This window comes from Bufo gargarizans, chromosome 5 (assembly GCF_014858855.1).
Source record: "Bufo gargarizans isolate SCDJY-AF-19 chromosome 5, ASM1485885v1, whole genome shotgun sequence".
In the NCBI taxonomy this organism is placed as follows: domain Eukaryota; kingdom Metazoa; phylum Chordata; class Amphibia; order Anura; family Bufonidae; genus Bufo; species Bufo gargarizans.
Genome location: NC_058084.1, coordinates 284,591,669 through 284,617,616, shown reverse-complemented (window position 1 = coordinate 284,617,616; position 25,948 = coordinate 284,591,669).

The following is a 25,948-nucleotide window of genomic DNA, read 5'->3' as shown; positions in this document are numbered from 1 at the left end:
TCACTAGGCAGCACGATGGCTAGGCTCCTCTGTATCTTTGTCCTTGTTTGTATACAACATTTCCATATTCCTTCCTTATCGCATGGTTTCTCTGCGTTACACACCGTTCACATGGTGCGATTTTCAGAGAGCTTGGATGTGTTGTCACGATTCATCCCCAGCACACTTGGGTCACTCATATCACAGCCGGAACAGGATCTCTGGGTCAGGCGTTCCGCTTCATGCCCCCTCCCACACAGGCGGCCCAGTCCAGGGGGGGCATCCAGCCTGTTGCCCTCACATCCCCTCCATATCAAAACACCCCACCACCACCAGGTCACAGCACCACAAACACAACACAAACCCGCCACATCACCCGCGTGCCCCATGGTCCAAAGTAAACAAATAAACAAAAGAAAGGGAAATCCCGCCATATAGTCCATGGCCACGAAAAAAAAAAAAAAAAAGGAGAAACCCGCCATATAGTCCGTGGCCACATGTTCCAAAAAAAAAACGTCACATCACCCACGTGCCCCATGGTCCAAAGTAAATAGATAAATAAATAAAAGAAAGGGAAATCCCGCCATATAGTCCATGGCCACACGTTCCAAAACAAAAAAAAACAAACGCCACATCACCCACGTGCCCCACGGTCCAAAGTAAATAGATAAATAAATAAAAGAAAGGTAAATCCCGCCATATAGTCCATGGTCACACATTTCAAAAAAAAATAATGGTATGGCGCCTACGTAGACCATGCGGTCACACGTTCATGACGGTCATTTCAGCCCACATGCTAAGCCTCATTTCCCACGTCTCGATCCAACCAGTCACACGCGCAAGCATGTACTTGTTTCATACTCACGTTTTCATGATCCCATCAAGGTCATGTGTCCGTTCGCACCACAGTCCACACTCGTCTTACCACTTTCTTTCAAACCCCTTTTTTGGCGGTCTAGCATAGACATTTTCTCCACACATGTGTTCTGTGATTTTTCTTACCACCAAGTACGTACACCTGCTCTTACGATTTGCATTTCTTTTCATTTCTAGGCCTAGAAGAGTGAGGCACCACTCACATCCAGTGTTGCATTCACCCACTTGTTCTTACATCATGCGTTTTACCCTGCTTCCACTAAAGCTGCATTTCTAGGCCTATAAGAGTGTGCTCCTACCATGTTCACAAGTTGGTTATTCGTTGGTCATGACAAGGGTCTTCTCTTAGTGAGCTGCAATGCCTCTGGCTCTTGTTTTCTCCATCAGTTCAATTTCACGGTTGATTAATGTTTCGGTTGTGCACGTGGTTCGGATCACTACTGTCCATGCATTTTTTCCACCAGGTCTGGCTCGTGTTTTACTACTTATCATCACCGTGAGGTCATCTCGTTCAGTCCCTTGGCTTCAGGGGCCCGGTGACCGTTCTCGTGTTGTCCATTAGGGGTACTATACGGTTGTAGGCGGGTTAGTGTCTCAAGTTCATTGTCGGAGAAGGTCATGGTTATGCGAGTCCTATTGGTGCCGCATAAGGAAAAAAATAAAAAATAATGTAATCTGCCATCAGTCGCCCACGCATGGCTTCTCCGTTTTAGTTTTACACACAGCACTCCGCCATTGGTCTCCCACGCGTGTCTTCTCCGGTTTAGCACGCACCCACGACTCCACCATTAGTCTCTCACGCATGGTTTCTCCGTTTCAGTTGTATACATACGACTCCACTATTTGAGTCTCTCACGCATGGCTCCGCCATTAGAGTCTCTCACGCATGGCTTTCTCCTTTTTAGTGTTTCACATATAACTCCGCCATTAGAGTTCCTCACGCATTACTTCGCCGTTTTAGTTTTACACACATTTCTCCGCCATTACAGACTCACGCGTTACTTCGCCGTTTTACTTTCACACACATAACTCCGCCATTACAGACTCTCACGCATCACTTCGCCGTTTTAGTTCACACAATAACTCCGCCATTAGAGTCTCTCACATATGACTCCACCATTAGAGTCTCTCACGCATGGCTTCTCCGTTTTAGTGTCACACACATGACTCCGCCATTAGTCTCACGCATGGCTTCTCCGGTTAGTGTCACGCATATGACTTTGCCAGTAGAATCTCTCACGCATGGCTTCTCCGTTTCAGTGTTACACATACAACTCCGCCATTAGAGTCTTTCACGCATTACTTTGCCGTGTTAGTTTACACATATGACTCCGCCATTAGTCTCACGCATGGCTTCTCCGTTTAGTGTCACGCATATGACTTCGCCAGTAGAATCTCTCACACACAGCCCTGCCATTAGAGCCTCTCACGCATGGCTTCTCCGTTCTAGTTTTACGCATATGGCTCTGCCATTAGAGTCTCTCACGCATGGCTCCGCCATTAGAGTCTCTCACGTATGGCTTCTCCGTATCAATTTCACACACATGACCCCGCCATTAGAGTCTCTCACGCATGGCTCCGCCATTAGAGTCTCTCACGCATGGCTTCTCCGTATTATTTTTACACATATGGCTCCGCCATTAGAGTCTCTCACGCATGGCTCCGCCATTAGAGTCTCACGCATGGCTTCTCCGTATTATTTTTACACATATGGCTCCGCCATTAGAGTCTCTCACGCATGGCTCCGCCATTAGAGTCTCACGCATGGCTTCTCCGTATCAATTTCACACACATGACCCCGCCATTAGAGTCTCTCACACATGGCTCCGCCATTAGAGTCTCTCACGCATGGCTTCTCCGTGTCAATTTTTACGCATATGGCTCCGCCATTAGAGTCTCTCACGCATGGCTCCGCCATTAGAGTCTCTCACGTATCGCTTCCCCATTTAAATTCTACACACATAACTCCGCCAGTCGAGGCCGGCTGCGTGGTCCCACAACCAGCAGGTTCCATGTCTTTTCTGCCTTCAGACCCGCTCGCATGGCTCGGTCATCTGTGGCTTGCAATACAATTATCTTGTGGTGACTCGCACGCGTGGCTTGCGCCATTAGAGTCTCTCTCACATTATCGTTTTCTCTGACTTTTATTTTCTAGGTTGTCAGATTCCTCCTGGAACATAACATCACGCCCCCTTTTGTCATGTCTTCTCTTCTGGGGTTTGCTTCTTTTTGCCACCTTAAACTCAAATTTCATACAACGCCATCATACTCTATCTCACTGGCATTCTACACTACATGCTAATCTGACACCCTAATAACATCAGTTTCATGGCCTCTCACCAAATCAAAACCATACTCAGGTATTCAGAAAGCGGAACCCGCACGTCCAGCCCAGAGGCACCCATTAACAATCATATTTTCAAGGCATTATCCGACTTACTAGACGCCAAGCCTTCTGAAGCAGATACCAACTCCATCATCAAAACAGCAATTTACTTGGCCTTCTACGGTTTCCTGAGGCCCGGGGAATTCACTACAACCTCCACGACCCAAGCCACACCTTGTCTTCTTGTCTCCCACTTGGCGAAACGCATGGATCATTACATCCTGACCTTACCTCACTCCAAGAGTAGTCAGCACTTACCCGTCAACATTTCATATTACCCCGCGCACAACAGATGGTGTCCAGTCAGGGTTCTGGATGCTTACAGACAACGTCACAAGTTCCTACCCTCTCAACTGCTACTTCAACTACATGGTTCGGTACTCACCACCACCACCTTCATGACCCATGTCAGGTCATCCCTCACACAACTGGGCCTCAACGCAGCCAACTACTCAGGGCACTCCTTTCGCGTTGGAGCCGCGTCTACGGCCTCCAGTGCCAGCATCCCTACTCATGTCATCGGGAAATTGGGGAGCTGGAAGTCATCCGCTTACTCGCGATGCATTCCCAATCCAACACAAGAGTTAAGAGATGTTTTCCAAACATGTCGGGTTGAGCTATTCATGTATATATTTGACTACAATAAACTGGTTATTTCCATTTTTGCCATCTTCTTTCTCAGGCCTACCTCATCCTCGGTTTCGGCACACCACAACCGACTGCGCTTATTCCCTGCTTTCCTAGGGCTCTTCACTGTACTACCGTAAGCGCCTAACACAAGTGTTAAGGCAATTTGCCTGGATTTGTGGGAGGGGCTGAGGTCCGCCTCCTGCCTATTTAGGGCACTCCCCTTACCTGGCTCCTGCTCCATCTGAGGTCTGAGCTTTGACCCTCCCACCACTCCACTCATTCACACTCATTTCTTCCATATCTTTTTCCTTGGGTAGGCCCTCTTCTTTCTCAGGCCTACCTCATCCTCGGTTTCGGCACACCACAACCGACTGCGCTTATTCCCTGCTCTCCTAGGGCTCTTCACTGTACTACCGTAAGCGCCGAACACAAATATATATATATATATATATATATATATATATATAGTGTCTCACAAAAGTGAGAACACCCCTCACATTTTTGTAAATATTTGGTTATATCTTTTCATGGGAAAATAGTCAGTGTACAGCTCATATAACAGTGTAAATTTGGTGTGCCCTCAAAATAACTCAACACACCAGAGTACACCTCTAAGTGGACATGGCCCAATTGTTCCCAATTAGCCATTTTTCCTCCCCAGTGTCATGTGATTCGTTAGTGTTACAAGGTCTCACGTGTGAATGGGGAGTTGGTGTGTTAAATTTGGCGTTATCGCTCTCACACCCTCTCACTGGAAGTTCAACATGGCACCTCATGACAAAGAACTCTTTGAGGATCTGAAAAAAATAATTGTTGCTCTACATAAAGATGGCATAGGCCAGGGGTGGCCAACCTGTGGCTCTCCAGCTGTTGCAAAACTACAACTCCCAGCATGCCCAGACTGTCTACAACTATCAGCCTACAGCAGGGCATGGTGGGAATTGTAGTTTTACAACAGCTGGAGAGCCGCAGGTTGGCCAGCCCTGGCCTAGGCTATAAGACGATTGCCATTGAAACTGAGCTGCGGCACGGTGGCCAAGACCATACAGCGGTTTAACAAGACAGTTTCCACTCAGAACAGGCCTCACCATGGTCGACCAAAGAATTTGAGTGTACGTGCTCAGAGTCATATCAAGAGGTTACAAAACAAAAGACCCTAGGCATATGCAAAGGCACTTTAACATGTTTATTTACAGTTAGGCTACTTTCACACTCGCGTTTTGTGCAGATTCGTCATGGACCATCCGTTCAGAACGGATCCGTTTGTATTATTATTAACATAGCCAAAACGGATCCGTCTTGAACACCATTAAAAGTCAATGGAGGATGGATCCTTTTTCTATTGTGCCAGATTGTGTCAGTGAAAACAGATCTGTCCCAATTGACTTACACTGTGTACCAGAACGGATCCGTTTGGCTCAGTTTCATCAGACGGACATCAAAACTCTGCAAGCAGCGTTTTGGTGTCCGTCTCCAAAGCGGAATGGAGACTGAACTGATGCAAACTGATGCATTTTGAGCGGATCCTTTTCTATTCAGAATGCATTAGAATGCAAACTGATCTATTTTGGACCGCTTGTGAAAGCCCTGAACGGATCTCATAAACGGAAAGCCAAAACGCGAGTGTGAAGTAGACTTAGTCCAGGGGCGGGCTGGGCCGGGGGGCAGGGAGGCAATTGCCCCCCAGGCCGCCCCTAAAAAACGGCCGCTAGGTCGCCTTTCTTTAACAAAAGTGATGACAATTTTTTTTATTCCTCAGGGCCGCACCGCCGATCACCACAGGCGACGTGGCCCTGGATGTAATTGCGGCAGGCAGCAGTGGCAGCGGGCAGTAGGAGATGAGCGCTCATTGTGGAAGTGCTCATCTCCATATTCATCTGTATCGCCGTCCTCAGGACAGCGATACAGATGGCTGTGCTGTGGGGCAGGGGAGGGATAGGCGTGTCCCACCCCTGTTCTTCTGATAGGCCGCAGGCACTAATGCCTGCAGCCTATCAGAGGCCGGCTCAGGCAGTGCAATTACGTCATTATCATCACGCCGCCTGAGCCGGGCAGCACACAGCAGGGACACAAGGTGGAAGAGGCCTGCATTGCTGCTGATGGAGGTAAGTATTGGTGTTTTTTTTTTTCTTTGCGGGGTGAGCTGTCACTATGGCTATGGGGGAGCTGGCACTATGGGGGGGGGTGGCACTATGGGGGGGGGGGGCTGGGAGCTGGCGCTATGTAGGAGAGGAGATGCTCCGGCTACTCCCCCTACCATTTGCAGAAGGAGGATTCAGAGCTGGGTGAGGACGGCCAAGGGGGCAGCAGGCCACAGGCGGGTGGCAGATGGTGGGGGGAACCACAGGCCTTGAGCAGGATCTGGGGAGGGAGGAGAGCAGAGGAGCTTCCTGACTGTAGCCTGCTGTTTATTGTATAATGTGAAGCAGGCAGTGCAGCCAGGGAAGGCCCTCCCCTCTCCGTATGATGTGTAGAGACAGGCCTTAACTATAGAATGTCAGCTGTACAGTGTTTGTTGGGAGTAGCCTATTATATGTAGGAGGGACTTTTAATAATAGGCGGGGCTAAAATGGGCCACTTGACTGGATTTGCCCCCCAGGACTAAGGCTGCCAGCCCTCCCCTGACTTAGTCTTTTGTGACTAATTAGTTACCTTATTGTAACATATGTCTATTTCACCATTCATGACATAACATATGTCTATTTCACCATTAAAACATAACTTTTAATGCTGACTTTATAAAATATCTCTTAAGACCAAAAACAAATTAAAACTATCAGTTGTGTTGCTTCATTTTGTCAGTCCTGTTTAAATATGCAACATTGTTGTATAATTATTTACAGCAGGGGACTTGATAAGCTGGTAACTACGCGCTTGTTCCAGTCCTTCCCGTTGTCTAACTCTGTCCCTCGCTAATATCTCTGTGTATTATTATCTTTGATTCTAATGAAGTGTCATTCCTGAGCTAAAAACTTCCTCAAACTCTGCTCCCCAACATGTTTCACCAGTTACTCTGGTGCAGGGGCGTAGCGTGGGGGGGGGGACCAGGGGGGCCGTTGCCCCGGGCGCCAAATTGTAGGGGGTGCCAAGCAGAGGGCAGTAAAATGATTGTGATGGAAGCCTATGGCTCCCATCCCCTCCGATCCGCCTGGCCTGAAGCTTTAAGAAGCAGCAGAGCGGCGCAGGATTCCAGGAGATCGCGATTATATCACCGAGACCTCCTGTGCCTGGTCTCGCAAGATGACACGATGACGTGATGACGCGGCGCAGTAGGGCAGTGTGATATGTTCCTTACTGCCTGCTCTGGGACGCCCAAGCAAAGACTACAAGAGGCGATGAAGAGACGTGAGTATTATTATTATTTTTTATGTAAGTACTGGCGGCCATACTGGGGGCACTACGGAGGTAGGCAGAAGAGACACAAAGGAGGCCAGTATATTTAGAAAGAATGGGCACCATTTTATATTATACAGGGTGGCCATGATATATTATACAGGGGGCCATTATATATTATGGTTATACAGTGGGGCCATAATATATAATAATTATACAAGGGGGCCACCATATATTATACATAGGGGCCATTATATATTATAATTATACAGAGAGGCTATTAATAATTGGCCCTCTGTCTCTGTATAATTCTAATATATAATGGCCCCCCTGTATAATTATTATATATTATGGCCCCACTGTATAACTATAATTTATAGTTATACAGTGGGGCCATAATATATAATAATTATACAGGGGAAGCCATAATATATAATAATTATACAGGGGGTCCATAATATATAATAATTATACAGGGGGGCCATTATATATAATAATTATATAGTGGTGCCATTATATATTAGAATTATACAGAGGGCCCATGAGGAGCCTATGCAGAAGCCAGAGAATCTAAAAAGAGAGCCAGCCGAACGTATAAAAATATCTTCTGTGAAAAGGTCCAGAGGTCGAATGCTAAAAGTGGAGAGAAAAATAGAAAAGAGAAGAGAGAGGCAACGGATGCTAAAACGCATCATCCCCGCTCGTGAAAGAGACTACCTGGTCATAAATTGGGCAAGAAAATCCCATAGGTCTTATCTGCTCCATAATAAATTCATGTTTGTGACAAACCAAGCGCTGTTGTCCTGGGTCTGGCAGAATAAAGGGAAGACTGTAAGCCAGTTGGATGCCCTCTCACAAGCATCTGGGTTTGATGCTAGTTTTTACCCCTACGGGCTGGAACAAAGGGGGGGGGGGTGATATATAAGGCAGTGACAGGCCTCACGGCTATTAGGGGAGGTGTGTGGCAGATTTTTCTACCTCTTCCCCACCAATCAGCAGGTCTGAGTGAGGCAGCACCAGGTGCCACAATCATTACTGGGGAGTAAAAACCCATCCCAGACTGTCAGTTGGGTGTAGTTACAACCAAAGGCCAGGTGAGGGTCTAGAGGTGTTTTTTCAGCTGGGTTTGGCTATGAAACCATGAGGCTGGGAAATAGCTTGGACTGACCATGTTACAACCTGGTGCTGGCATTCGCTTGGCTGAGAAAGCTGGATCTGACACTGTATCTGAACAGCACTGTATAGGTGAGTCAGGGATAATATTGTATGTTTAGTTAGAACTCAGCCAGACAGGTGTTTGTTTATTGTTTCGTTGGTCTGGTATTGCTGGTGTGCCAAAATAAATGCACTGTTTGGACTGCTACCCGGTTTTCAGCAAGATATCTGTGACCGAAACCCCCAGAGACAGAGCTAATCCCTCACATTGGAAATGCAGTCACTGCTCCAGTAGCAGCAGCAGAGCCTTGGTGCTTGTGCTGCTACTCAGAGCAATGGTGCAGGCACCAGACTGACAAGGCTGGGCCAGATGTCTGACCCTGTCAATCAAGGGGAATAGGGTAGTCTCTAATGAATGAAACGAGTCATGCTCATCAATTCACCCGTCTCTACCCCATTGTATAAGAACTACAGATCGAGAGTGGCTAATGTAGCTAGCTGTAACCTGAGGAAGGGTTAGTGCTTTAGCATAACTGGGAACTCAGGAGTAGAACACAGAGACACATAGAAGGGCCTATCTATAAATTGACCAATGCATTTCTTTATTCTAGCCAAATATTGTACAAGATTATCTAGCACACATTGTTGCTAATATATCATATTGTATTCAGGGCATTCCTGCAATGTGGATAACATCGCATAGCCTCCTTTTTACAGCAGTTCTACATTTATAGAGAAGGTTACTTTAAAAAAAAAAGACATTTCATGGCCATCAATTTGCTAATCTACAGACAGGATCACATGAGAACTATTCCTATAAATCTCCCTTACATAGTAAAAGCTTCTTTAGATTGTTTACAATAGCTGGAGAAAACAAGCATATTTTGTCATAAGCTGATATCTGCTACCTTTCTTAAATAGGTCTGTATTATTTCCTCCTTCAGGGCTTATTTCTAATTGCAAATAACGCTCCTGGTGCCACTTGCACATGGCTCTGTTCCCAAGGTAACCACTTTGCATAAACCAATATAGAATCAATCTATTCATTTTAAAAGACTAAGCAGGTGGCTGCTGTGTCTGTTCCAAAAAGGGTTCAAACGCTGCAATTTCCTGGTGAATTAATTTTAGCATTATTTGTAATTGCTCTTTTATATTACTATAATTTTAAAAAAAATGTGTGGGAACAACTGAGAACATAGTGATGCTTAAGTAATAAATTTGATAGAAGTTTGTTTTCTTCATTTTTTTTTATTGATGTCTATGGAAGTCATTGCATATGTTATAGTATGTGATCTGAATATTATAACGTACACATTTTCTTCTCTGAAGAGGAAATCATTTGTAAGAAATGTCACTGTTTCTTAGTAATATTGCATATTTTGTTACATGGAACAGTTTATTTGATCTTTTTTGTTACACTAATCTAATTTGAATAGCAACATTTTGCAAAGAATTACAATATCATAACAATTTGTTAAATTGTGGGTTTAGTAGTTATACTAGAGCAAAACGCCGATTTATGCAGACATTATAGTACAATATAATACAGTACAATAATACTTTGACCTAAAGCATGATTTTAAAATGGTACCTAGCGCTAATCACGTCTAGCAATATGAGAATATTGAGAAACCACCATTAAAAAAGTGAGTCAAGCAATAAAGACAATCATGTTAAAGCCATGTGATCAATTGTGAACAGACCATGAGAAAAGATTTTATTGTTTGTCAACTTATTATGGAGAAACAAAGAATCTACTACACACTTGGAAAAATGTATGGGATGATTAGCAGAAAGAAAGTGATGCCAACAATTGGAAGCCATATAATAACACAATACACTAACAAAGTCCCAGTGCCAATATCTCAAAGGCTATGTACACCTTTGGGGGCATTTTAAAACTATTACTGTATTGTACTCATTTTGAGCTAAAAATATTATTTTAATTTAAAAATATGATTTTTTTTTCTGTACAGAGCTGACATGCTCTAGTAGCAGCTTTTGGATTTTCTGTCTTTTCTGTCAGAGCAGACAGACTCCTTATGTCTACTCTCTGACATTATAAACAGTCATTATAGCTCAGTTCTTATCTTACTGATAAGAATGTGGCTTAAATAAGTTTTTTTATGACCTCTGAGTAGTTTAGAGATAAGCTTTATTAGATGATCAGCACAAAGTGAAAGTACAAGTCACATAGCTAGAAAAACTGTTAATCCTTTCTGACAGAACAGCTCAGTATTTTTAATAAAGTCCAATTGAAAAACTGACTTCTAGCAATAAAAAAATTGCCTCCAAAAGGTGTAGATAGCCTTTAAGGCCCCTTTGTATGGGACTAGAGATAAGTGAAGTTTTGAAAACTTTAATTCTGCAGCCTAACCAAATTTTTGCAAGAAATTAGATTTTTTACAAATTTCTTGTCACAAATCGATTTCCATTGTATGGAGCAGGCGCAATGATAGGTAATGGTGATCGCACTTCCCCCCATCATTTAACCCCTCAGATGCCACAATCAATGCTGGTTGTGGCATCTGTCACATTCAGCTGCTCAGGGGTTAATCAGGGGTTAAAAAAGTATACTCACCTCCCACCTTGATTGAAGAAAACCTGCCAAAGGACCTGTGGTGAGCATAATGATGTCACCACGTAATAACGCTGGGTGCATGCAGAGGCCTGTTATCTAGCCTACTAATAAGCTGTTTCAGGGAGCTTCCAATACTGGAAGGTATATAGTGGATGGAACCAGAAGCACAGGGTTCTGTCAACTGTGTTGTAGCCATACCAGAGTACTGCAGATCATCTCCCATTCAAGTAAATGGGAGCTCATCTGCAGTATGCTGGTGACAGAAACTATACAGTGCTGGTGGCCACCCAAAACAGCTGATCATTGGGAGTTGCTGGGTGTTGGACCCCCACCAATCTTATATTGATAACCTATCCTTAAGATAGGCCATCAATATCTGGAAGACACCTTTAAATTAAGAAACACATTGGAGCTTAAGTTATGCACTTCCATTCGTCAATCAGTTCCTCACTTCTTAATTAGAGATGTAAATACTTTATTTTCACATTTTGGGCTATGCTTAAGGCATTCTATTTTTTTCCATATAAGCTGTTTTTATAAACATGCACTTTGAGAAATGTTTTTGTCTTTCTAATGCTTAAACTGTGATCTGTTTCCATAAAATATATAAGAAATGTATATTATATCCAACTGGTTCTTCATTGTTAAGGGAACAGATGGTTTTTACTTGACTCTATTTAACATACCCGTAGGATACTCTATTTATTTGCTAATGAGGTATTTGAACTCCACAAGGATGGGATTGGCTGCATCTATAATTATTTAAGGTTATATCATAGGCTTTAACTATTCCCGAGGCTATTCTACAAACTTCAGATTATGTTGTAACTGAACAATGCAGACTACAGCACTGGCTGAGCTTTTGTTCTGTCGTGTTTAATATTTATGTTATTTACTATAGTAGAAATATTACATATAATAAAAAGTAAAGGGTTGAAACAATCCCACTATAGTGAAACTCTATAGAAGACATTTATTTACCCTTTGCAACAGAAAACTGCCAGCATAAAATCACAAGGTTTGGCGAATGCCCCGCTTGATAAAAATGTTAATACTTTTTGGGGGTTTTGTCATTTTCCAATTTGTGAGCCTAGCACATTTATTGAATCCCTGCCAGGAAACTGGGGTAGATAATACCTTAAATCTACACCAGCTCCCTTGCTGGTGTAAATTAAACTTCTGGAGCACAGACCTGCAGAGATGCGCCACAATTATCAAGAGGTGTGATTAGTGAAAGTAAATGTCAGTTTCAGTGGTGGACAAAGGTCAGTTTCAGTGGTTAATTCTTGGTGTTCAATGGTTTATGCATTTCCCCCAGGCTCCAGTGGTATCACATGAAGATATTTATATAATTAACCCCTTAAAGTAGAACGCTGTGCATGTATGGCGGGGGATACATTGCCAGAATGCATTCCGCCGTACATGCACTGCGGGATGATCGGGCGGGCACCCGATCACTGCAGGGGTCCTGCAGTCCCTGGTAGCCGGGCCCCTGTTGTAAATGCCAGCATCATTGCTTACAGTGATGCCGGCGGATTTACCCTTTCTATGCCGCGGTCCGCACTGCCCACGACATCGAAGTTGTTTGCAGGGGGTGAAGCAGCGCATAGAGTCCCCGTGCTGCTGTGGCGGGGGACCCGATGCGTGACAAGGCAGCCTGATGACGTACAAGGCTGCCCAATGCCCTGCACGGCCTCAGGCTGGGTCTCCTAGGCAACCTGTTTGTGTACTACTCACTGTAGTAGACGAACAGGCAATGCATTACAATACAGATGTATTGTAATGCATTGCAGAGGGGATCAGACCCCCAAAAGTTGAAGTCCCAGAGTAGGACAGAAATAAAGTTTAAAAAAAAAGTAAAAAAAAAGTGTTTTGAATAAAAGAATTTAAGTTTTAAGTTAAAAAAGTCCCTTTCCCCTGATTTTATCATAAAAATAGGACAATCTCCCCAAAAATAAAAAATAAACTATGGCTGTCAGACTATGGAGACACTAAAACATGATTTTTTTTTGTTTCAAAAATGCTTTTATTGTGTTAAATGTAAAAAAAAAAGTATACATATTAGATATTGCCAAGTCCATAAAAACCTGCGCTATAAAAATACCCAAAAAATAAAAAAAAACTATGGCTCTCAGACTATGGTGACACTAAAACAAGTTATTTTTTGTTTCAAAAATGATATTAGTATATCAAACTTAAATAAATAAAAAAATGTATACATATTAGGTATTGCCGCGTATTAACCTTCTCTATAAAAATATCACAGGTGAACACCATAAAAAATAAAAACAGTGAATAAAAAAGCTATTTTGTCACCTTACATCACAAAAAGTGTAATAGCAAGCGATCAAAAAGTCATATGCACCACAAAATTTTACCATCAAACCGTCATCTCATACTGAAAAAATTGGCCCCTTCATAACACATTAGCCTAAAAAATTATTTAAAAAAATATGGCTTTCAGAATATGGAGACACAAAAAAAATCTTTTTTTTCAATTTGGTATTTGGTATCATATTTGGTATTGTCGCATCCGTAACAACCTGCTCTATAAAAATAGCTCATGAGCTAACCTGTCAGATGAACGTTGTAAATAACAACAAAATAGAAACTGTGGCAAGACAGCTTTTTTTTGTTACCTTGCCTCACAAAAAGTGTAATATAGAGCAACCAAAAATCATCTGTACCCTAAAATAGTACCAACAAAACTGCCAGCTTATCCCGTAGTTTCCAAAATGGGGTAACTTTTTTGTAGTTTCTACTTTAGGGGTGCATCAGCGGGTCTTCAAATGTGACATGGCAAGTTAAAATTATCCCAGTGAAATCTGCCCTCCAAAAACCATATGGCATTCCTTTCCTTCTGCGCCCTGCCGTGTGGCCATACAGCAGTTTTTGACCACATATAGGGTGTTTCTATAAACCACAGAATCGGGGCAATAAATATTGAGTTTGGTTTGGATGTTAAACCTTGCTTTGTTAGCAGGAAAAAAATGATTAAAATGGAAAATCTGCCCAAAAAGTGAAATTCGGAAATTTCATCTCCATTTTCCATTAATTCTTGTGGAACACCTAAAGGGTTAACAAAGTTTGTAAAAATCTGTTTTGAATACCTTGAGGGATGTAGTTTCTAAAATGGGGTCACTTTTTTGGAGCTTCTACTCTGGGGGTGCATCAGGGTGACTTCAAATGTGACATGGTGTCAAAAAACAGTCCACCAAAATCTGCCTTCTAAAAACCATATGGCGTTTCTTTTCTTCTGCGCCCTGCCGTGTGACCATACAGCAGTTTTTGAACACATATGGGGTGTTTCTGTAAACTACAGAATCATGGAAATAAATATTAAGTTTTGTTTGGCTGTTAACCCTTGCTTTGTAACTGGAAAAAAATGATTAAAATGGAAAATCTGCCAAAAAAGTGAATTCTGAAATTTAATCTCCATTTCCCATTAATTCTTGTGGAACACCTAAAGAGTTAACAAAGTTTTTTAGGTGGTTTCTATTATGTAAGCCTCACAAAGTGACTTCAGACCTGAACTAGTCCTTAAAAAGTGGGTTTTAGAAATTTTCGGAAAAATTTCAAGATTTGCTTCTAAACTTATAAGCCTTCTAACGTCCCCAAAAAATAAAATGACATTCACAAAATGATCCAAACATGAAGTAGACATATGGGAAATGTAAAGTAATAACAATTTTAGGATGTATCACTATCTGTTTTAAAAGCAGACAAATAGAAATTTGGAAAGTTTGTATTTTTATAAATAAAAATGAAATATTTTGATTCAAATTTACCACTGTCATGAAGTACAATATGTGATGAGAAAACAATCTCAGAATGGCTTGGATAAGTAAAAGCGTTTTAAAGTTATCACCACATAAAGTGACATATGTCAGATTTGCAAAAATCTGTCTGCTTCTTAAGGTGAAAAATGGCCCGGTCCTTAAGGGGTTAAAGGCATTATGCCAGGACTAACTTCAACAATAGCTGGACTTGGAGCAAGAAGTCCTGATTACTTAACAGGTGAAGTCTATTTAAATATGGAACTCATCAAATAGGGTGCTGTAGTAAGTTTCCAGTAAGCCATGTGCAGTCCAAACAGTCAGCTATACAATACAAGATCCTTGCTCTATTATTCCTCCTGGCATGTGTGTAGACTTAGAGGTGGAGCAGCCATGCGTGGCATGAAAGCCTGCTCCGCCCCTCATCTGCCTGCTCTTATGGGGTGAAAATACGGTATATAGATTGGAAGCAAAAGACACAAACCCTCAGTAGGATCTGATCTGAGTGCTTTAATTCACACGCATTTAAAATTGCTCACAAGATTAAAACTTGGCATTTAGCATATAAAACTCATAAGTGGACTTTTATCAATAATGGCATAATATACACCTCAAAAATTTAAAATGGTGATTTAAAATGTGAGTTTTTTTAAATATAAACTTGAATATTTCTCTCGATTTGAGACATTTTAACGTCAATAGCTCTAAAATTTGACTTTTTTAAACCGAAATGTGCATTTCAGACAACTCTGCCAGACCACACTTGCAACTTTTGAAGCATATTTGCGACAATTCCACTGATAAATTGCAACTTTTGTCTCAGACTCGGGGGGTTTTTTGTTTGTCAATTTACTGAAAAGACCCTACAGTTTAGCTCATATTAGAAAAAAATGCCTCCTGTTTTAATAGTTACCTATCATTTGTTCCCACAACGAGTTGGTTTTCCTTTCATAAATGCAATAAATAAAAAAAAGCCACATCTCTATGTAATAAATGCAACTTTTGACAGAAAATACCACCACGTAAGCTGGCTTATTTGTCCGCAACAATTTGAGCCATTTCTGCCAATAAGAGGATGATAAATGAGGCGTAATATGCGCCAATTTGATACCCCACCCATTTTGACATTTCTAACTCATTTCTGGCGTGATGCATTATTTATGGTGAAAATTCTGGAGAAAACAGTTGATATATTTGGCGCAAATCAAAACACTTTTGGCTCATAATTCTGGTACAACATGCTAAGTAAATGACCCCATAGTGCTGGACCAGTTTTGCCTTGCAGCATTCTCAATGGCATTGACAATGCATATGCCTATTTTAATAGCAATATTTAAATAGACTTCACCCGTCAAGTAATCAGAACTTCTTGCTCCAATTCCGGCCATCATTGATGTTTGCTGTTTCTTGGTCCATCTCGCAAGGCTTTACTAGGATATAAAAAATCTGACACTTTATACAGATTTTTTTATAGTAACAAAGCTAGAACCAGTCCTATATCTCATGTGGGATCAGAGATTGTCCTCTTTATTGCTCCAAGTGTTCTGCAAGATTAATTTCAGGCTGGCAGCTCAGAAGGTGTATCCTTTCTCTGGGAGGGGGTGTCCTTACTACTGCAGCTCTTTCCCTGTAACTGTCATAACTTTAAAAATAAGCACGTGCGACCCCATCAGTAAGGTGGATGCAGACATAAGGAAAAGAACAAACAGCAAGGAGGCGCTATACAGATACATTTTATTGAATAACTCAGTGGCTATACAAAATTTTTAATAACATTCATTTGCATAAATATTCAGATACAGATACTGCAATCTTTTAGGTACTTAATGAAATGCGGTCAAATCATTTAAACACAGTTTGAAACTGGTTTGCCATTATTGTAAAAGTATAAAGGATATATGATATGAACCAAACAGCCATTAACCTCTAAATACTCTTTGTTGAGTATTAAATCGTGTCAGACTGTCTACTGCTAGACTGTGAACACCAGCAAATGAAAATACACATATACTCCATATTCCTGTGGTTCACATTTCCTCAATGATTTCTTAATAAAAAGTAGCGTTAGGCATTATATAATTGTATCATACCATGGTGCCTCTGAACCAGAGATATTATTAAAGTACAACCCTACTTTATTATACCATTTACTGCCAATCGCCCCAGTTTATAATGATTTTTTGCTCAGTAGAAATATCCTGAATAGATTTTAATGATTAATGATAGAAATAGAAAATTGGGTCACAGCTCGAGAAAGGAAAGAGTATCAATCAGCCATGTCGCTGCTATCGCAAGGAAAAATGTCCCACACTGCAGAGCAATAAATCATGTCAAGTTTCTTTTCACTGTAATCCATAATTGTTGCCTTCAACAAATAATAGTTAAAATGTCAACATAGTTTATTGCTGTATGTTATCTATGCTGAGGTTCTACTTATAAAAGCCATGACGAAGAGAATAAAAATTTTCTAATTCCATAGGTCATTTCATAAGTGTTTTTCAACATAGGCATTAAATGAGTCCTTTATTGAAAGTCCAACAGAAGTGCTGTGTTTGGCAATGGAAATGTACAGCCTGGGTAATAGGAACAATTCTATTACACCTTGCTGCACGGACTCAGGATCCAAATTGCCATTATACTGCTGCTCATTTCAGGTTTGCAATACCTCTGTCATTCCAGAAAACTGTTCTTGTTATTGGGGTCTTATTAGCTCTTGTGCGGTGCAGTTATATATATGTTCTAAAGCCCTTTTTTTTATGTGTATTAGCAGGGGGAAAAAGGGGGCTTATTAGCCGTTGTGTGTTGAAGTGAGAAAATTACAGCCCTTTATGGTGAGTATTAGTGGCAAAAAATATTATTTGCCGCAGTTATAGGTTCTAAAGTCTTTTTTTTTTGCATGTATTAGTGGGGAAAAAGAAAAATGGCTTATTAGCCGTTGTGTGGCGAAGTGAGAAAATTAAAGCTCTTTTTGGCGTGTATTAGTGGCAAAAAAACCAACTTTATTTGCCGTTCATGGCTGCAGTTATATGTTCTAAAGCCTTTTTTGGGCATGCATTAGTGGGGGAAAAAAGGGGCTTATTAGTAGAGTTGAGCGAACACCTGGATGTTCGGGTTCGAGAAGTTCGGCCGAACATCCCGGAAATGTTCGGGTTCGGGATCCGAACCCGATCCGAACTTCGTCCCGAACCCGAACCCCATTGAAGTCAATGGGGACCCGAACTTTTCGGCACTAAAAAGGCTGTAAAACAGCCCAGGAAAGAGCTAGAGGGCTGCAAAAGGCAGCAACATGTAGGTAAATCCCCTGCAAACAAATGTGGATAGGGAAATGAATTAAAATAAAAATTAAATAAATAAAAATTAACCAAAATCAATTGGAGAGAGGTTCCATAGCAGAGAATCTGGCTTCCCGTCACCCACCACTGGAACAGTCCATTCTCAGATATTTAGGCCCCGGCACCCAGGCAGAGGAGAGAGGTCCCGTAACAGAGAATCTGTCTTCATGTCAGCAGAGAATTAGTCTGCATGTCATAGCAGAGAATGAGGCTTCACGTCAGCCACCACTGCAACAGTCCATTGGCATATATTTAGGCCCAGCACCCAGGCAGAGGAGGGAGGTCCCGTAACAGAGAATCTGTCTTCATGTCAGCAGAGAATTAGTCTGCATGTCATAGCAGAGAATGAGGCTTCACGTCAGCCACCACTGCAACAGTCCATTGGCATATATTTAGGCCCAGCACACACACAGGCAGAGGAGAGAGGTCCCGTAACAGAGAATCTGGCTTCATGTCAGCAGAGAATCAGTCTGCATGTCATAGCAGAGAATGAGGCTTCACGTCACCCACCACTGCAACAGTCCATTGGCATATATTTAGGCCCAGCACACACACAGGCAGAGGAGAGAGGTCCCGTAACAGAGGATCTGGCTTCATGTCAGCAGAGAATCAGTCTGCATGTCATAGCAGAGAATCAGGCTTCACGTCAGCCACCACTGCAACAGTCCATTGTCATAAATTTAGGCCCAGCACCCAGGCAGAGGAGAGAGGTCCCGTAACAGACAATCTGGCTTCATGTCAGCAGAGAATTAGTCTGCATGTCATAGCAGATAATGAGGCTTCACGTCAGCCACCACTGCAACAGTCCATTGGCATATATTTAGGCCTAGCACACAGGCAGAGGAGAGAGGTCCCGTAACAGACAATCTGGCTTCATGTCAGCAGAGAATCAGTCTGCATGTCATAGCAGAGAATCAGGCTTCACGTCACCCACCACTGCAACAGTCCATTGGCATATATTTAGGCCTAGCACACAGGCAGAGCAGAGAGGTCCCGTAACAGACAATCTGGCTTCATGACAGCAGAGAATCAGTCTGCATGTCATAGCAGAGAATGAGGCTTCACGTCACCCACCACTGCAACAGTCCATTGGCATATATTTAGGCCTAGCACACAGGCAGAGCAGAGAGGTCCCGTAACAGACGATCTGGCTTCATGTCAGCAGAGAATCAGTCTGCATGTCATAGCAGAGAATGAGGCTTCACGTCAGCCACCACTGCAACAGTCCATTGGCATATATTTAGGCCCAGCACCCAGGCAGAGGAGGGAGGTCCCGTAACAGAGAATCTGTCTTCATGTCAGCAGAGAATTAGTCTGCATGTCATAGCAGAGAATGAGGCTTCACGTCAGCCACCACTGCAACAGTCCATTGGCATATATTTAGGCCTAGCACACAGGCAGAGTAGAGAGGTCCCGTAACAGACAATCTGGCTTCATGACAGCAGAGAATCAGTCTGCATGTCATAGCAGAGAATGAGGCTTCACGTCACCCACCATGTCCGACCATGTCCACGACCATGTCCACGTCCGCGTCCCTTACTAGATGTTTTTCTCATTGTTATGGTTCACCACAACAACAAATATATTATTTGGCCCAATGTATTGTATTCAAATTCAGCGGGATATAAATTTGAGGCCTAGTATTTAGGCGCTGGGTGACCGGTATGGATTTAGTGACAGAATTAGACTTGGAAATGCACAGAAGCGTGTGTGTGTGAAGTTATTCTGAATGACCCAATGTGCACCTTGAATATTATATACCCTTTTAGGGATAGATTTCAAATAGCTCTGATATAGCAGAAACCACTAAATTATGAAATTGCTAAATTGGGAATTGTATTTCAACCCAGAACAAAAAATGTGCTTTGACGGACACTAAATAACTTTCCCAGCCACAACAGGACAGCGGTAACGAGAGATTTAGCAGGATATAAATTTGAGGCCTAGTATTTAGGCGCTGGGTGACAGGTATGGGTTTAGTGCCAGAATTAGACTTGGAAATACACAGTAGCGGGTGTGTGTGAAGTTATTCTGAATGACCCAATGTGCACCTTGAATATTATATACCCTTTTAGGGATAGATTTCAAATAGCTCTGATATAGCAGAAACCACTAAATTATGAAATTGCTAAATTGGGAATTGTATTTCAACCCAGAACAAGAAATGTGCTTGAACGGACACTAAATAACTCGCCCAGCTACAGCACTAAGGACAGATTTAGCGGGATATAAATTTGAGGCCTAGTATTTAGGCGCTGGGTGACAGGTATGGGTTTAGTGCCAGAATTAGACTTGGAAATACACAGTAGCGGGTGTGTGTGAAGTTATTCTGAATGACCCAATGTGCACCTTGAATATTATATACCCTTTTAGGGATAGATTTCAAATAGCTCTGATATAGCAGAAACCACTAAATTATGAAATTGCTAAATTGGGAATTGTATTTCAACCCAGAACAAGAAATGTGCTTGAACGGACACTAAATAACTCGCCCAGCTACAGCACTAGGGACAGATTTAGCGGGATATAAATTTGAGGCCTAGTATTTAGGCGCTGGGTGACAGGTATGGGTTTAGTGCCAGAATTAGACTTGGAAATACACAGTAGCGGGTGTGTGTGAAGTTATTCTGAATGACCCAATGTGCACCTTGAATATTATATACCCTTTTAGGGATAGATTTCAAATAGCTCTGATATAGCAGAAACCACTAAATTATGAAATTGCTAAATTGGGAATTGTATTTCAACCCAGAACAAGAAATGTGCTTGAACGGACACTAAATAACTCGCCCAGCTACAGCACTAAGGACAGATTTAGCGGGATATAAATTTGAGGCCTAGTATTTAGGCGCTGGGTGACCGGTATGGATTTAGTGACAGAATTAGACTGGGATATGGCCAAAAAATAAACAGACTATTGCTGGTTAAATGCACTTGGTGTGACAGCTTCACCCTGATGTAGGCTTTAGCCAAAAAACAACCACACCATTGAGGGTTAAATGCACTTGGTGACAGGCGCAGCTTGCCCCTGATTTAGTATATGGCCAAAAAATGAACAGACTATTGCTGGTTAAATGCACTTGGTGTGACAGCTTCACCCTGATGTAGGCTTTAGCCAAAAAACAACCACACCATTGAGGGTTAAATGCACTTGGTGACAGGCGCAGCTTGCCCCTGATTTTGTATATGGCCAAAAAATGAACAGACTATTGCTGGTTAAATGCACTTGGTGTGACAGCTTCACCCTGATGTAGGCTTTAGCCAAAAAACAACCACACCATTGAGGGTTAAATGCACTTGGTCGCAGCTTGTGCTGGCGCACCACAAGACACAAAATGGCCGCCGATCACCCCAGAAAAATGTGACTGACAAACGGTCTGTGCAGCCTAAAAACAGTGAGCAATTGAGGATCAGCAGCTCAATGATCCACAGCTGCAGATCGATCAGTTAATCAAGTCCTTTGGAGGAGTTAATCTGCCTAATCTCGCCCTACTGTCGCAGCCGCAACCTCTCCCTACGCTAATCAGAGCAGAGTGACGGGCGGCGCTATGTGACTCCAGCTTAAATAGAGGCTGGGTCACATGGTGCTCTGGCCAATCACAGCCATGCCAATAGTAGGCATGGCTGTGATGGCCTCTTGGGGCAAGTAGTATGACGCTTGTTGATTGGCTGCTTTGCAGCCTTTCAAAAAGCGCCAAGAAAGCGTCACAAAAGCGCGAAGAAAGCGACGAACACCGAACCCGAACCCGGACTTTTACGAAAATGTCCGGGTTCGGGTCCGTGTCACGGACACCCCAAAATTCGGTACGAACCCGAACTATACAGTTCGAGTTCGCTCATCCCTACTTATTAGCTGTTGTGTGGTGAATTGAAAAAATGACAGCCCTTTTTGGCATATATTAGTGGCCAAAAAAGTATTATTTGCCGTTCACGGCCACAGTTATATGTTCTAAACCCTTTTTTTGTTGTGTATTAGGGGGGCGTATTAGCCGTTGTGTGGTGAAGTGAGAAAATTGCAGCCCTTTTTGGCATGTATTAGTGGCAAAAAAAAAGTATTATTTGCCGTTCATGGCTGCAGTTATATGCTTTAAAGTTGTCACAGAACGCTTGCGCCCTGTGGTGGGATCGCTCATCCGGAAAAAACATCTCCAGCGACTTTGGGTCCGGTGGCCCCTCGTTGAAGGGGGGGTACTGTCACAGGACACCGGCTTCACTCTCCTCCTCCTCAATGCTGCCGGTGCACTGCGGTGAGATCAGAGTGAGGACGCGCGTTGCCTCCTCGTCTCCAGAGCAACGGGGTCGGGGAGGAACCGCCCAGTTGCGCTCCATTACCTAGGATGGGTAAGTGTAAGTAGGCAGGGACAGATGTGTGGGTGGAGTCAGAAGTGCACCCTTTCCCCACCCTTTCGTTGTTACAGAATCACAAACCCACCTTACCTTACTTTACTATGGATCCGCTGCAAAACCTCACGGATCATGTCCAGAAACTGGCTTAGATTGTTTAGGATTTAAGGGAGAGGCTACAAGCGCAAGAAGTTGCCCGGAACCTTTCCGTTCCCCCTTTGTCCACACTACAGACGGAACCCTTTGTTAAGTTCCAGATCGGTTCTCGGGGGATCACTTTTAAGGAGAGTTGTAAACTGTATTTCTGTTTGCGGCCCCATTCTTCTGGTTCTGTACAACAAAGAGTGGGAATTATTACTTCCTATTTACAAGGTGACTCCTAGGATTGGGCGTTTTCGTTACCCCCCGACTCTCAATGTCTTAGAACAGTTGACTCATGTTTTCAGGCCCATGGGGTTCTATATGATGAACCAGACAGAGTAACTGTAGTGAAGAGTCAGCTAAAGTCTCTTGTACAGGGTGACCGACCGGTAGAAGATTACTGTACTCTGTTTAGAAAATGGTGCGTCCCCTCTGGTTGGAATGAACCTGCTCTCAAAAGCCAGTTCAGGTCTGGTATGTTATCCTTCTCCTGGGAACAAACCATGAGTCTTCCTGTGAGACTGGACAGAAGCATTAGGGAGAGACAGCGGGAGCATCTGTTTTTTCCACAGGTTATGTCCAAACCCGAGACCTGTCCTGTGGGGATCAAGTCCGAGCCTTTTACTGATGAACCTATGCAGCTTGGTATGACCAGAAGAGACTAACGTCGCGCCGTGGTACATGTTTTTACTGTGGTGACTCAGTAGAGGGATCTAAAGACAAGTTACTCCCCGGGGTGGTTAAAAAAAATGATTGGTACCTGTTACTATTTCTTTAGGATTAAACAGGGGTTCAGGTAGTGCCTTTATCGATTCTGGGTCGGCCTATTTTAGCCCTTCACAGCCATGTTTACATTGTAGCCCTTTGTTGGGAGGAACTGTTTTGCACACCTGAAATAACTTTGACCATAGAGGTGTGTCATACTGAGAATTGCTCTATTTTTATCTTGGATAATTTGCCCATTGAATTGGTTTTAGGTATGCCCTGGCTCCAATTGCATTACCCTGTTATTAATTGGACCAGAGGGGAATTTGAATAATGGAGTCCTAAATGTAACTCTGGTTTACCTACTGCAGAATCTAAGACATTACCTCCATATATCGAGGAATATGCTGATGTATTCTCCTCATCCGATCCATGCTGGGTGAGATAAATATCTTGGCAAAAGACAACTTTTCCCATTTTTCTATACAAAGTTGGCATTTGACCGAGATATTTATCTCACACAGCATGGGTATATGTAAAATGACACCCCAAAACACATTCCCCAACTTCTCCTGAGTACAGCGATTCCACATGTGTGACACTTTTTTGCAGCCTAGGTGGGCAAAGGGGCCCACATTCCAAAGAGCACCTTTCGGATTTCACAGGCCATTTTTTACAGATTTTGATTTCAAACTACTTTGCACGCATTTGGGCCCCTAAAATGCCAGGGCAGTATAACTACCCCACAAGTGACCCCATTTTGGAAAGAAGACACCCCAAGGTATTTCATGATGGGCATAGTGAGTTCATGGAACTTTTTATTTTTTGTCACAAGTTAGTGGAATATGAGACTTTGTATGGAAAAAATAAAAAATAAAAAAATCATCATTTTCCGCTAACTTGTGACAAAAAATAAAAAGTTCTATGAACTCACTATGCCCATCAGCGAATACCTTAGGGTCTCTACTTTCCAAAATGGGGTTATTTGTGGGGTTTTTCTACTGTATGGGCATTTTAGAACCTCAGGAAACATGACAGGTGCTAAGAAAGTCAGAGCTGCTTCAAAAAGCGGAAATTCACATTTTTGTACCATAGTTTGTAAACGCTATAACTTTTACCCAAACCATTTTTTTTTTAGCCAAACATTTTTTTAAAATCAAAGACATGTAGAACAATAAATTTAGCAAAAAATGTATATATAGATGTTGTTTTTTTTAGAAATTTTACGACTGAAAGTAAAAATGTCAGCAGCAATGAAATACCACCAAATGAAAGCTCTATTAGTGAGAAGAAAAGGAGGTAAAATTCATTTGGGTGGTAAGTTGCATGACCGAGCAATAAACGGTGAAATTAGTGAAGTGCAGAATTGTAAAAAGTGGTCTGGTCATTAAGGGTGTTTAAGCTAGGGGGGCTGAGGTGGTTAATAGCAGAATAGAACCATAGTACCTAAAGGGTGTATCTCACACGTACAGATGCAAATTAGGCCGCAATTAAAGATTTTTATATATAACGCTTGAGTTTTACACGTGTATTTTGCCCTAAAAGGGTGTTTTTAAAAACCCAGAACATTATAGCTGTATTTCTAGCTTAAATTGCACACTGACTAATACGGCAGAGGCACAAGATGAAGGTTATTGCCAAAAAAAATAGTTTTTTCAAAGCCAGAAAATTATTGAAGTATTTCAAATTTGTTTTTAACAATAACAGATGCAGCAAGGGCTGCAATATTAAGTATTTTGCCAAAAAAAGAGTGTTATTTACTAACAGAATATGACAACTGTATATAACGCTTGAATTTCACACGTGCAGACATTGATGGCCAGTTCGCCGTGTTCGGCCGCAAACACATGTGGGCTGCCTTCTTTATTCATTAGTCCGGCGATGCACAGGTAAATCCTTACCTGTGCCTGCGCCGCGAGCCAGTCTGAAACAAATGCCGTCACCGGGAGCAGGCAGTTCCGAGAACAGCAGCCGAGGGCCTTCATCGGGCTGTTCTCAGAACTGCCTGCTCCCGCTGACCGCATTTGATTTCAGACCGGCTCGCGCACAGGCACAGGTAAGGACTTACCTGTGCATTGCCAGACTTGTGAATAAAGATGGCAGCCCGCATGTGTTCGCGGGCGAACACGGCAAACTGGCCATCACTGCGTGCAGATGCAGCATGGGCTGTATAATTGTGTATTTTGCAGCAAAAAGGGTGTTTTTTAAAACCCAGAAAATTATAGCCTGCACACCCAGTAGTCCAGGGGATCCTCGCTTCTCATAGGGTCCACATCGGCCGTTAACCCGATGTAGTCAGACACCTGTCGGTCTAGGCGTTCCCTGAGGCTGGATCCGGAGGGCGGCTGTCGATGGGTTGGCTGCAAAAATGATCTCATATCTGAAGTGACTAACTTCAAACCGCCCATTTTTTTGCAGGCGCGGTAGGATTGTTACCCACATCTGTTTCGCTGTGGGTGGAAATTCGTCTGCCAGCGGCCGCAACAGCAGAATGCAGCATCTCTCGCAGCAAAGCCTGGAAATGCTGCACTCTGACAGCTCTCTGTGATGCTGGTAACATGTCCGCCATTTTGCGTTTGTGCCAGGGGTCTAAGTACATTGCCACCAAGTACTGGTCCTTGCAATTTATGCTTTTTATACGAGGGTCCCTCTTCAAACACTGGAGAATGTAGGCCCCCATTTGCACTAAATTGGAATCGGTGGAGCGTCC